Below are 11,834 nucleotides of genomic sequence, written 5' to 3'. Positions count from 1 at the left end.
AAAAGCAATCCCATTTACAATAGCTACTGAAAATCCTCTCTAAGAATTAATTTAACCAAAAAAAGTGAAAGAGTTCAATAATAAAAACTTTAAACTACTCATTAAAGAAACTGAAGGACACACACACACATGTACACATATACACAAAATCAGAAAGATCCCATGTTCATGTACTAGAAGAATTAATATTGTGGGAACCAGCAGTTAGCATAATGGCTATGTCACTGGACTCCCACGTAGTCGACCGCGGTTTGCGTCCTGGACCCGGTGGCTTAGAACTCACGCCGGGCGCGTGTGCGTGCGTGCCCAAGATCCTGAGAGGAGAAAGGAGGAGAAGGGATTGCGGTGTGACCAACCCCCCTGGGGCGTGATTTCTCGCTTTCTGTCTTTATGTCTCTCTCTGTCTTTCTGGCGAGTGTATGCTCCCTATAGCAAAAACCTCTCCAAAAAAAAAAAACGTTAAAAAAAAAGAATTAATATTGTTAGAATGTCTATAGTATCAAAAGCAATATATAAATTCAATGCAATAATTACCAAAATACCAATGACCTTAGCTACAGAAAAAGAAAATAAATTCTAAATTCATCTGGAATCACAAAGACCCCAGACAGCGAAAGCAATTCTGAGCAAAAAGAATGTAGCTAGAGTCATCATACTGCTAGATTTCAAAATATACTATAATAACAGTACTAAAATATACCATAATAACAAAAACAGCAAAAATATTGGCAAAGGAGCAGACACATAGACTGATGGCATAGAACACAGAACCCACAAATAATTGTATATGTATATAGCCAGTTGATGTTTGACAAAGGTATCAAGGGTATTCTTTTAAGAAAGGGCAATCTCTTCAATAAATGGTCCTGGGAAAACTGGACATCCACATGCAGTGGAATGAAGCTAGACACAACTCTAACCATACACACACACACAAAAAAATAAACTCCATGTAGATTAAAAACAAGCATAAAGCCTGAAGCTATGAAGCTACTAGAGGAAAACATAGGGTAAACACTTTAAGACATTGGTATTGGCAAAGAATTCACAAACGCAATTTCAAAAGCACAGGCAGCCAAAGCAAAAATAGACAAATGGATTTACATCAAGTGAAAAAGCTTATGCACATCAAAGACAACAATTAATAGAGGGAAGGTACAGTTCACAGAATGGGAGAAAATATTTGCGTATAATCCATCTAACAAGGCATTGATAACCAGACTATTCTAGGAATTCCAGCAACTCAATAGTACAACAAATAACTAGAATAAAAAAAATGTGCAAATGACAAGAAAAAACAGTTCTCAAGAGAACACATGCAAATGTCCAACAAACATGAAAATATTATCATCATTAATCATTAGGGAAATGCAGATTAAAATCCCCATGAGATATCATCTCACCCCAATTAGAATGGTTATCATCAAAAAGACAAAAGAAAAAAATAACAAATGTTGGTGAGGATACAGAGCAAGAGGCTCTCTTTTACACTACTGCTTAAAATGGAAATTAGTATAACCATGTGGAAAACAATATGGAGGTTCTCAAAAAACTAAAAGTAGAACATCTGATGACTCAGCAATCCCACTACTGAGTATATATTCACAGGAAAGGAAATCAGTATGTCATGAAGCTATCTGCACCGCACTGTTTATTATAATACTATTCACAAAAGCCATATAGAAGAAACCTAAATGTTCCACTGTGATTACAATTTCCTTTTCAGATCATCAGATGTGTGTGTATGTGTATGCATGTGTGTGTATGTGTATATATATATATATATATATATACACACATATACATATATTACCTATATATATGTATATATGTATATATATACATATACATATATACATATATATACATATACGTATATATGTAATATACGTATAAAATATGTATATATGTAACATATACATATACATATATATGTAAAACAGTATGTATATAATTATACATAAATTTAATATATAATTAAATGTATTATATATACAATAGTATATATATAAATATACACACACATATATAACAGTATATATGTAATATATACATAGAATTTAATATACAATTAAATTTAATATATACCATAGAAAATATTACATATATATCTAGTATTACTTTATATAATATATAGTATGTATATCATGGTATCAGTATATGTAATATATAAATACGATGTGTGCGTGTATATATATGTATATGTGTGTGTGTGTGTGTGTGTATATATGTGTGTATCTGTGTATCTGTGTGTGTGTGTGTGTATATATGTGTGTATATGTGTGTGTGTGTATCTGTGTATCTGTGTGTGTGTGTGTGTGTGTGTGTGTGTGTATCTCCCAGAGATGTAAAATGCAGGCTGGCAGATGGTGGCATAGCTGTAAAAACATGGCACTCTGCAATGCTGACCGACGTGGGAAGATTCTATATTCGCATTCAGAGACCTCCCTATACACAGCAGGCACCCGTGATCTGGTGCTGCCTGAGGCTGGGGGTGAAGTCCGGCATCAGGTCCCTGTTGGGCATGCTTTTTCTTATCCCCTGCCATCCTCTTGTATCTCTCATTCATGGAAGAAATAAAGAAACTATTTTTAAAAGTGTGGGGTTTTATAATATGGGGAGAAATGTGTGTTTTAGAATGATGAAACGCCATAGGCTGAATGTAAAAAAAGGGGAAGGAATCAAAGATATTATTGGGCATCTCTAACAAATGACTGAGTAGGGAACTGAGGTAGAAATCTCAAGATTGGGAAAAAAAGGAAAGAGAGTAATTATCTCAATTTGAACACATTATATTTTAAGTGTCTACTTGATAACCAAGTGGGAAGATTTAGGAGTCAGTTTGCTCTATGGGTTTGGAAATTAAATAGGGGGTCTCCACTACAGGTAAAATATGGGAAATCCTCAGAAAAGGTATGAAAAATGAAACTGGCAGAAGGGATGAGAACGTGGTCAAAAATGTCAAAATAATAATTAAATAAAGAGAGTAATTATCTCAATTTGAACACATTATATTTTAAGTGTCTACTTGATAACCAAGTGGGAAGATTTAGGAGTCAGTTTGCTCTATGGGTTTGGAAATTAAATAGGGGGTCTCCACTACAGGTAAAATACGGGAAATCTTCAGAAAAGGTATGAAAAATGAAACTGGCAGAAGGGATGAGAACGTGGTCAAAAATGTCAAAATAATAATTAAATAAACACACTAGTTTCAACTGAATTTAAGGGGGGAAAAAAGGTAGACACTGATTTTAGAGTCTGGAGAATGATCTTCTAAATGACAAGATAGTTAAGCCCCTGAGAAACTAACGAATTGGCAGATAAACAAGTTTTCTGGAAAGACAAATGTTGGGAGAAGGTTAAAAAAAAAAAAAAAAAAACAAAGAATGAAGAGAGGAAGAACTTTAGAAAAATAGTTTACCTACTTTGCTAATGAGACAAGAGATTGTCTAATGAACATGGCAATGTATATATAATTTAGGACATTGATTTAAAAAAAAAGAATTCAGTTGCACTTAATTATTTCATTTTATAATTTGCTTAAGTACATTATGTAGTCATGAAATAACAATTTTGTAACAAATTTGCCACTAGAACACAAGCGTTATGAAAAGCACCACTAAATCAAAGCCAAAATGGGAAGGGAGAAGACTCACATCCACTTCGTTGTCATTGGTCATGTAGATTCTGGCAAGTTCACCACTACTGGCCATCTGATCTACAAATACGGTGGGATTGACAAAAGAACCATGAAAAACTTTGAGAAGGAAGTTGCTGAGATGGAAAAGGGCTCCTTCAAGTGTACCTGCGTCTTGGATAAACTGAAAGTTGAATGTGAGCGTGGTATCACCGTTGACATCTCCCTGTGGAAATCTGGGACCAGCAAGTATTATGTGACTATCATCGATGCCCCAGGACACAGAGACTTAAAAAAAAAAGAAAAAAACTGTGATTACAGGCGACCATGTTGTCCTGATTGTGGCTGCTGGTGTTGATGAATTTGAAGCTGGTATCTCCAAAAACGGGCAGACCCATGAGCATGCCCTTCTGGCTTACACACTGGGTGTAAAACAACTAACTGTTGATGCTAACAAAATGGGTTCTACTGAGCTACTCTACAGTCAAAAGCGATATGAGGAAGTTGTCAAGGAAGTCAGCACCTACATTAAGAAAATTGGCTACAATCCCAACATAGCAGCATTTGTGCCAGTTTCTGGATGGAATGGTGACATGTTGGAGTCAATTTCTAAAATACTACTTGAAGCTCTGGATTGCATCCTACCACCAAGTCATCCATCCGACAGGGCCTGTGTCTCCCCCTCCAGTATGTGTTCAAAATTGGTGGTATTGGCACTGTCCCTATGGGCCGAGTGGAAACTGGTGTGCTCAAACTTGGTCTGATGGTCACCTTTGCACCAATGTGACAACTGAAATAAAATCTGTTGAAATGCGCCGTGAAGCTCTGAGTGAAGTTCTTCCTGGGGGATAATGTGAGCTTCAATTTCAAGTGTCTGTCAAAGATTCAATGTGGCAATGTTGCTGGTGACCACAAAAATGACCATCAATAGAAGCGGCTGGCTTCACTGCCCACGTGATTACCCTGAATCAGTGCTGGCTGTGCCCCTGTACAGGATGGTCACACGGATCACATTGCTTGCGAGTGTGCTGAACTGAAGGAAAGGATTGATGGCCACTCTGGTAAAAACCTGGAAGATGGCTCTGAGTTCTTGAAATCGGTGATGTTGCCATTGTGGATATGGTTCCTGGCAAGCCCATGTGTGCTGAGAGCTTCTCTGACCATCCTCCTCTGGGTCGTTTCGCTGTTCGTGATATGAAACAAACAGTTGCCATGGGTGTCATCAAAGCTGTGGACAAGAAGGCTGCTGGAGGTCACCACATCTGCCCAGAAAGCTCCGAAGGCTGTATGAATGTCCCTAAATCCTGCCACCCCAGTCTTAATCAGCAGGGGAAGAACAGTCTCAGAATCGTTTGTCTCAATTGGCCATTGAAGTTTCATAGTAAAAGACTGGTTAACGATAACAATGTGTCATAAAACTTTCAGAAAGAAAGGAAAATGTTCTTCGAACCATGTTTTGTGTGAGTGTGTGTGTGTGTGTGGTAGTTTTAAATTATTAACCTTTAAAATCAGTACTTTTTAATGGAAACAACTTGATCAAAAATCTGTCACAAGGGACCAGTAGTTAGCGTAATGGCTATGTTGCTGGATTCCCATGTAGTTGACGGCAGTTTGAGTTCTGGACCTGGTGGCTTAAACTCAAGCCGGGCACATGTGCGTGTGTGCCCAAGATCCCGAGAGGAGAATGGAGGAGAAGGGATTGCGGCAGTGTGGCCATCCCCCCTGGGGGTGATTTCTCGCTTTCTGTCTCTCTGTCTCTCTCTGTCTTTCTGGCAAGTGCACGTGCCCTATAGCAAAAACCTCTCCAAAAAGAAGAAAAAAAAATATATGTCACAAAACTTTGAATCCCACTTAAACAAAGTTTAATGAGAGAAAAAAAAAGCTATCAATGACATTCAGTTTACACATGTGTTATGGACTAAACTATGTCCCCTCAAAATTCTTATGTTGTGAACCAGCAGTTAGCGTAATGGCTATGTTGCTGGACTCCCACGTAGTCGACCGCGGTTCGTGTCCCGGACCCGGTGGCTTAAAACTCACGCCGGGCACGTGTGCATGCGTGCCCAAGATCCCGGGAGGAGAATGGAGGAGAAGGGATTGCAGCGTGACCATCCCCCCTGGGGGGTGATTTCTCGCTTTCTGTCTCTATGTCTCTCTCTGTCTGTCTGGCGAGCACACGCGCCCTACAGTGAAAATCTCTCCAAAAAAAAAAAAAATTCTTATGTTGAAGCTCTAAGATTTTAGAATATAACTGAGGACCTTACAAAGGTAATTATTTTATTTTTTAAGAGGTTTTTGCCTTAGAATGTGTGCACTTGCTGAAAAGAGAGAAGAGACAGAGACAGTGAAAAGGAAAGTAAGAAACCACTCCTGGGGGACATGGCCACGCTTCAATCCCTTCTCTTCCATTCTCCTCCCAGGATATTGGGCATGCACGCACATGTGCCCAGAGTGAGTTTCAAGCCACCATGTCCAGGATTGGAACCATGTTGACCAAGTGGAGTCCAGCGATGTAACTGCTATGCCATCTGCTAGCCCCAGAGGAAATTCTTCTTAAGTAAGGTCTTCAGGGTGGGACTGTAATCCAATACGACGTGTGTCCTTAGGAAAAGGAGACAGGGTGTACTTGCACAGAGAAAAGGCCAGTCAGGACAGAGTGAGAAGGTGCCCATCTACTCCTCAGAGAGGAACCCTGGGGAAACCAAACCGCCAACATCTGTTGGACTTCCAGCCTGCAGAACTGTGAAGAAATACATTTTTGTTGTTGAAGTCACTGGGTCTGTAATGTTTAGAAAGACAGCCTTACCAAACTAATACAACATAAATACAATACAGGAGGGGAGCGGTTTCACTGAAGGGAGTTTTGGAAAGAGGGGGGAAATTAAAATTGCTACATTTTCCATTCATAGATCTCAGTAAAGGCCAAATTTCACTAGCTCTTTTCCCTTAAGTTAGAATTTAATATTTAATTAACACTTGAGTTTCAATGTTCCAAGTTTATTTTAAATATATTTTATTAATACTTTTTAAGTCTGGTGTTTAAGCCAAGGAAATTCTAACTAGAATTAGTCTAATTAGACCATCCAAAATTATTCCATTTATTACCTGGAGAGCTTAATTTAGAGATTGCCAGACATAACTTTTGGCATAAAACTAGGATTGCTTGCTAAAGTATCAAAAGATAGCAATTTATTTTTATTATTTTATTGACATAACCTTTCTTGTCCTGAGGTTTCTACACTACACCACCCTGGACTTCACCGCACAACTAAGGGGTCATGAATTTTAGTATTCCATTTTCACTGACCGACACATAAACTCCAGTTTATATACACTTAACTCAAAACCAGGCTCTGCCTGCTCTTCCCAAGCATCAAGTGACTAACTTCCTCTCAGTGTGAAGAGCAAGTTATGGAAGTTGACGAGGGATTATTGAGACTCTGACACGACATTTAGAGGCATTCGTTCTGTGTATGACGCCCATAGCAATCACGTGCTGCGTGCATCAGCTTTAAATGCACACGCGGCTGATCAGCTACTCTGTCACACAGAATGCCTCATGAGAGGGCATTTCACTGACACAGTACGTGTGAGGCATTTACACTTAGGAATCTCTCAGACCGGAAATTTATGCCATCTTCATTCCAAATTTCTGCGCCACGTAGTTAGATCCTGGAATGCCGGTTTGTCTCCTTGCTCTACGTGTTGACGTGAATCCTCATCGCGAGAATGCCAGTCATTTAGGAAGAAATCCATGACTATAAGGTAGGCAGTGTTTTTATTTGGTACCCAGACATCTACAGGACAACATATATCTATATATATATGACATGTTTTCTTTCTGAACTATGCTGCTCGCGTTTTTAGTAAAAATGTTTCTTTTGCAGGTCTTGCAGCTGGAAATGTTGCACCTGCCTGTACGTGTGCACAAGGGCACTCTGCAAGAGAAGACCATTCAACGGTCAGAACAGACGGTAGCACAGGAAAACGCTCCAGGTGGCCTCACCAACTCAGTTCTCCCTCCTTTCTCATTTTAGCTCCTGAGAAAACCTGCAAACTTTCTAGAGAATACAACATCTCGAGAAAAGGAGAAGACTGCGCCAAACAGACCAAGATTTGTTCTAGTCCCTCTTGAAAACAAGACATTCTTCGGTGCTTTAGCCTAGCGTATCATGTTGCCCGAGAGTGGATGGGCTGCTTTCTGGGGCTCCTCTACTGCAAGTGGGGTGCTCACTGATGAAACGTCCTCCGTCTTGGACAGCTTTCTTGAGCCTTGGGGTCACGCTTACCCTAAGTTCTAGGCTTCCATTGCCCACTTGCTGTTTGTCTGTAATATGTCCACTTCGTGTCACATGTGTGGGAGGGGCTTTATCTCACTGGACTCCGACAAACTGGTCACCAGTGCAAAGTGAACCTGCTTCATATCTATATGTTTTTAAAATAATTACTTCTTTAATTTTATTTATTTATTGTTATTTTTCAGTTTGCTATAGAACACATGTACACCAGAGAAAGAGGGAAAGTGAGAAAGCAAGCCACCTGGTCCAGGGCTTGAACCACAGTCAGCCATGAGGAAGTCCAGCATCCAAGCCACAATACACCAGCTGGCCTCACACCTATATTTTTTATTTGTGGAGTTTGTGAATAATACAAAGGGTATGTGGGTAATAGAAAGCATGAGTTGGTCACTATTAACCCTCCAAGCCTTTGCCATGGAGTAGGGAGAAGCAGCAGTGAGGCCAGCTGAGGCAGGGAGACCACCCCAGACCTCACACTGCCTTCTGACTGCCCAAGCTGAACCTCTCCAGTTCAGCCCTACGTGCACCTGGTCCCAAGAGACGGAAAAGGAGCCAACACCTAAAGCTGGCTAGATACACACTTCTCTGATTGGAAGACCAGGCCCTCTACCAAGAACATGTCTGAGAAGTAGAGCTCTTCTTCCCCACTGGCACCACAGAATTGACACCAGAAAAGTAGGAAGTATATACTCCATCAGATGACTAGAAACCAGCACAGAGGCACAAGAAATATGGGAAATAAGGAAACACCTCTCCCTCGATGGAGCAGAGCAACTCTTCATCAACCATGCACTGCACGAAAGAATTGAGAGGAACATCAGAAATAGAATTCATAATATTCAAGGTGACGAGATGAGGAAGTCTTTCCAAGCTTTGAAGGAAGAGAAAGACACCACAAAAAAAGAATCAATCAGAATTTCTAGAGATAAAGACAGTAACACAGGAAATCAAGTCCTGTCTCTAAAATATTCATAGCAGAATGGACCATGCAGAAGACAGAATCTCTGATCTGGAAAATGAAACCTCTGGCTTAGACAAAACCACCAGAAATATATTTTTTAAATACTTTTTAAAATGAGGACCACATACAAGAAATACTAGACACTATTAAATGTCCAAATATCTGAATATTAAGTATTCCAGAAGAATCAAACAAGGGCATAGATGATCTATTCCACGCAATACTTGCAAAAAAACTTCCCAAACCTACAGAAGTATTCTGGCATCCAGATCCACAAAATACAAAAGACCCCACATAAATATAAAAAGTTCCTCTCCACTGCAAATCATAGCCAGACTGGTAAAAGCCATAAATAAAGACAAAATTCTAAAAATGGCAAGAGAGAAATACCAGGTCACTTACAAAAGTTGTCTTATTAGGCTAAAAGAAAATGTCTCAACTGAAACAATGCAGGCAAGAAAAGAATGGGAAGATATATTCAGAATACTAAAGAGAAACAATTTTGGGACCAGCAGTTAGCATAATGGCTATGGTGCTGGATTCCCATGTAGTCAACCTAATCCTGAACCCGGTGGCTTAAACTCACACCAGTCACGTGTGCATGCATGCCCAAGATCCCAAGAGGAGAATGGAAGAGAAAGGATTGCAGCCTGACCATACCCGCTGAGGGGTGATTTCTCACTTTCTGTCTCTCTGTTTCTCTCTGTCTTTCTGGTGAGCACACACGCCCTATAGCAAAAACTCCTCCCCCCCAAAAAAAAATTCAAACAAGAATACTATGCATGGCAAGGTTATGATCCTTCAAATGAGAAGAATGAATAAAATAATTCTTTGACAAAGAAATACTGAAAGAATTCACCAAACCAGACCAGCTCTCCAAGAAGTACAGAAGGGAGTACTGTATCAGGAAAAACTAAAGAGAGCCAAACAGAAATAAGAGAACAACAACAAAATCCCATGGAAACGGCTAACAGAATGGTAGGGATAAGTCTGCACATATCGATAACAGTGCTGAATGCCAATAGATTAAATTCTCCGATCAAAAGACGCAGACTGACTGAACGGGTAAAATAAAATAAAATAAAATAAGAACCAGAAACCCTCTATTTTCTGCCTACAAGAAATGGCGTGGCCATCCTCCCTGGGGGGTGATTTCTCACTTTCTGTCACTCTGTCTCTCTCTGTCTCTGGTGAGCACACGCGCCCTATAGCAAAAACCTCTCCAAAAAAAAAAAAAAAGATCAAAAAGATCATGAATGTTTATTTTATATACTGGGTTAAAATCTAATACGACTTTACTTTTTTTGCTTTGTTTACATCATTCAAATTGTTCCTGTTTTGGCCATTGGGGGCTATTTCATTATTGGCGGTGGAGCTAGTATACACACCCAGGAGACAGAGGAGAGGGTGGGCACCTTCCAAAAGCTCCGATCGTGCAGCATCCCCTTCCTGCACAGTGGCCCAGATTAGTGTCTTTCAGGCTGAGTGGGCCGAGGACTTGAATCACGTCACCACACGGGATGCAGCTTCTCTTCGCAAGTTCATGACCACTGCACCGGGGAAGTGGCTCAGGAGGTATTTCGGTTCACTCTGTGTCCCTTAGATGTACTCCCATCATTTCGTGTGTCTGATCATAAACATGCATGTGGGTGTTTCTGCTTTTCAGCTTCCTTACTGTCTAGCACTGCACGATACCCCAGGCTCATCTTGTATATCTCCTGCTTCAGTCTAGGAAGTAGCTGCTTCTCCGAGGAGTCCTAGTTCCTTTAATTAGAGAACGCTATTAATGCCCAACATCGTACACTGATTGCTCCTGAGAGTCATTGCTTCAAGGCCGTCTCAGCTGACAGGGCAAGGACATACCATGTGTGTGTCTAAACCCGTGTATATGTACACATACATATTAGTACTGACTTACGTAACATCTGTATAATGCAGATGCCACTTTAAATATAACTTATTAGGTCAAACCCTATGAAGTTGCTATTTTATCTATCAAAAGAGGTCAAACGTAGGCAATTTTATGTGGCTCAGCCTACCTCATGTAGAAAAGTGCATAAAACAGAAACCAGCACCAACAAGAAAAAAGAACGCGGCCCACATGTACATGCCCCCCACGCATCCCTTCTCCCCAGTGTTGGTTACTCTCTTAATCTGTGCTGAATACTTCTGTTGCTCCCCTTATCTGTAAAGTAAGCTTCAATACTTACGCGTGCTTTGCAAATATGCATGCTTTTTCTGCTTTCACTTCTAGCAGTGGAATGGGAACACGCGGTATTCTCTGTCTCGCGAGATTTCTCGTGTGTTTCGTGTATCTTCAGTCCATTCGTTGTCGTTGCGTAGGATAACTTGTCGTAGGAATGTGCACCAGTGTAGTTAGCCATTTTACGTGGATCCATCCTGAGTAATGTTACTCTGAATAGAAAACGAAGGAACAACATGAGTACATTTCAACTCATCTTCAGATTCTTGTTATGATCAAACTGCAAATTCATGGCTATTTTAGGACTACCTGTGACTTAAACAACATCTTAGAACACATAATCGCCATGAAGCGTTCTGATTATAATTTGGCCTCTCGACTAATTCTGCCTCCCGGGAGAAAATTATATGATCCAACACAATATTCCAGATCCAGGAGCAACTGGACTTCTCGTTGAACATGAAACAAATTGGCATTATGTTTTCATGCATCATTTTCAGGGCTTTGGTTAACAAGTCCGTCTCAAAGAGAGAGCTCTTCTTGGTGTGTTGAAAAAACAGACTCCAACACGTGAGGACCCTTAAGAGGCAGGCAGGCCCATCCACAGCCAGACACTTCCTGCGTGCTTCTCCATATTCAAACAAGAGCCTGACGTTCCTGCTTAAACTGCAATATCTCGCGCCTATGCCCCCCAACACGGGCAGATCAATAAGACACTTCAACAGAAATCCTCCC

General features: G+C 40.3%; 1 pseudogene; it reads left to right on the top strand.

Annotated features, from left to right (window-relative positions):
- Positions 1–3,635: 3,635 nt before the first annotated feature.
- On the top strand, positions 3,636–11,556 carry LOC102493660 (elongation factor 1-alpha 1-like; annotated as a pseudogene).
- The last annotated feature ends 278 nt before the right edge of the window (positions 11,557–11,834 follow it).

This window comes from Tupaia chinensis, unplaced genomic scaffold (assembly GCF_000334495.1).
Source record: "Tupaia chinensis unplaced genomic scaffold, TupChi_1.0 Scaffold145057_1, whole genome shotgun sequence".
Lineage (NCBI taxonomy): Eukaryota > Metazoa > Chordata > Mammalia > Scandentia > Tupaiidae > Tupaia > Tupaia belangeri.
This window is presented reverse-complemented; position numbering and strand designations above follow the sequence as displayed.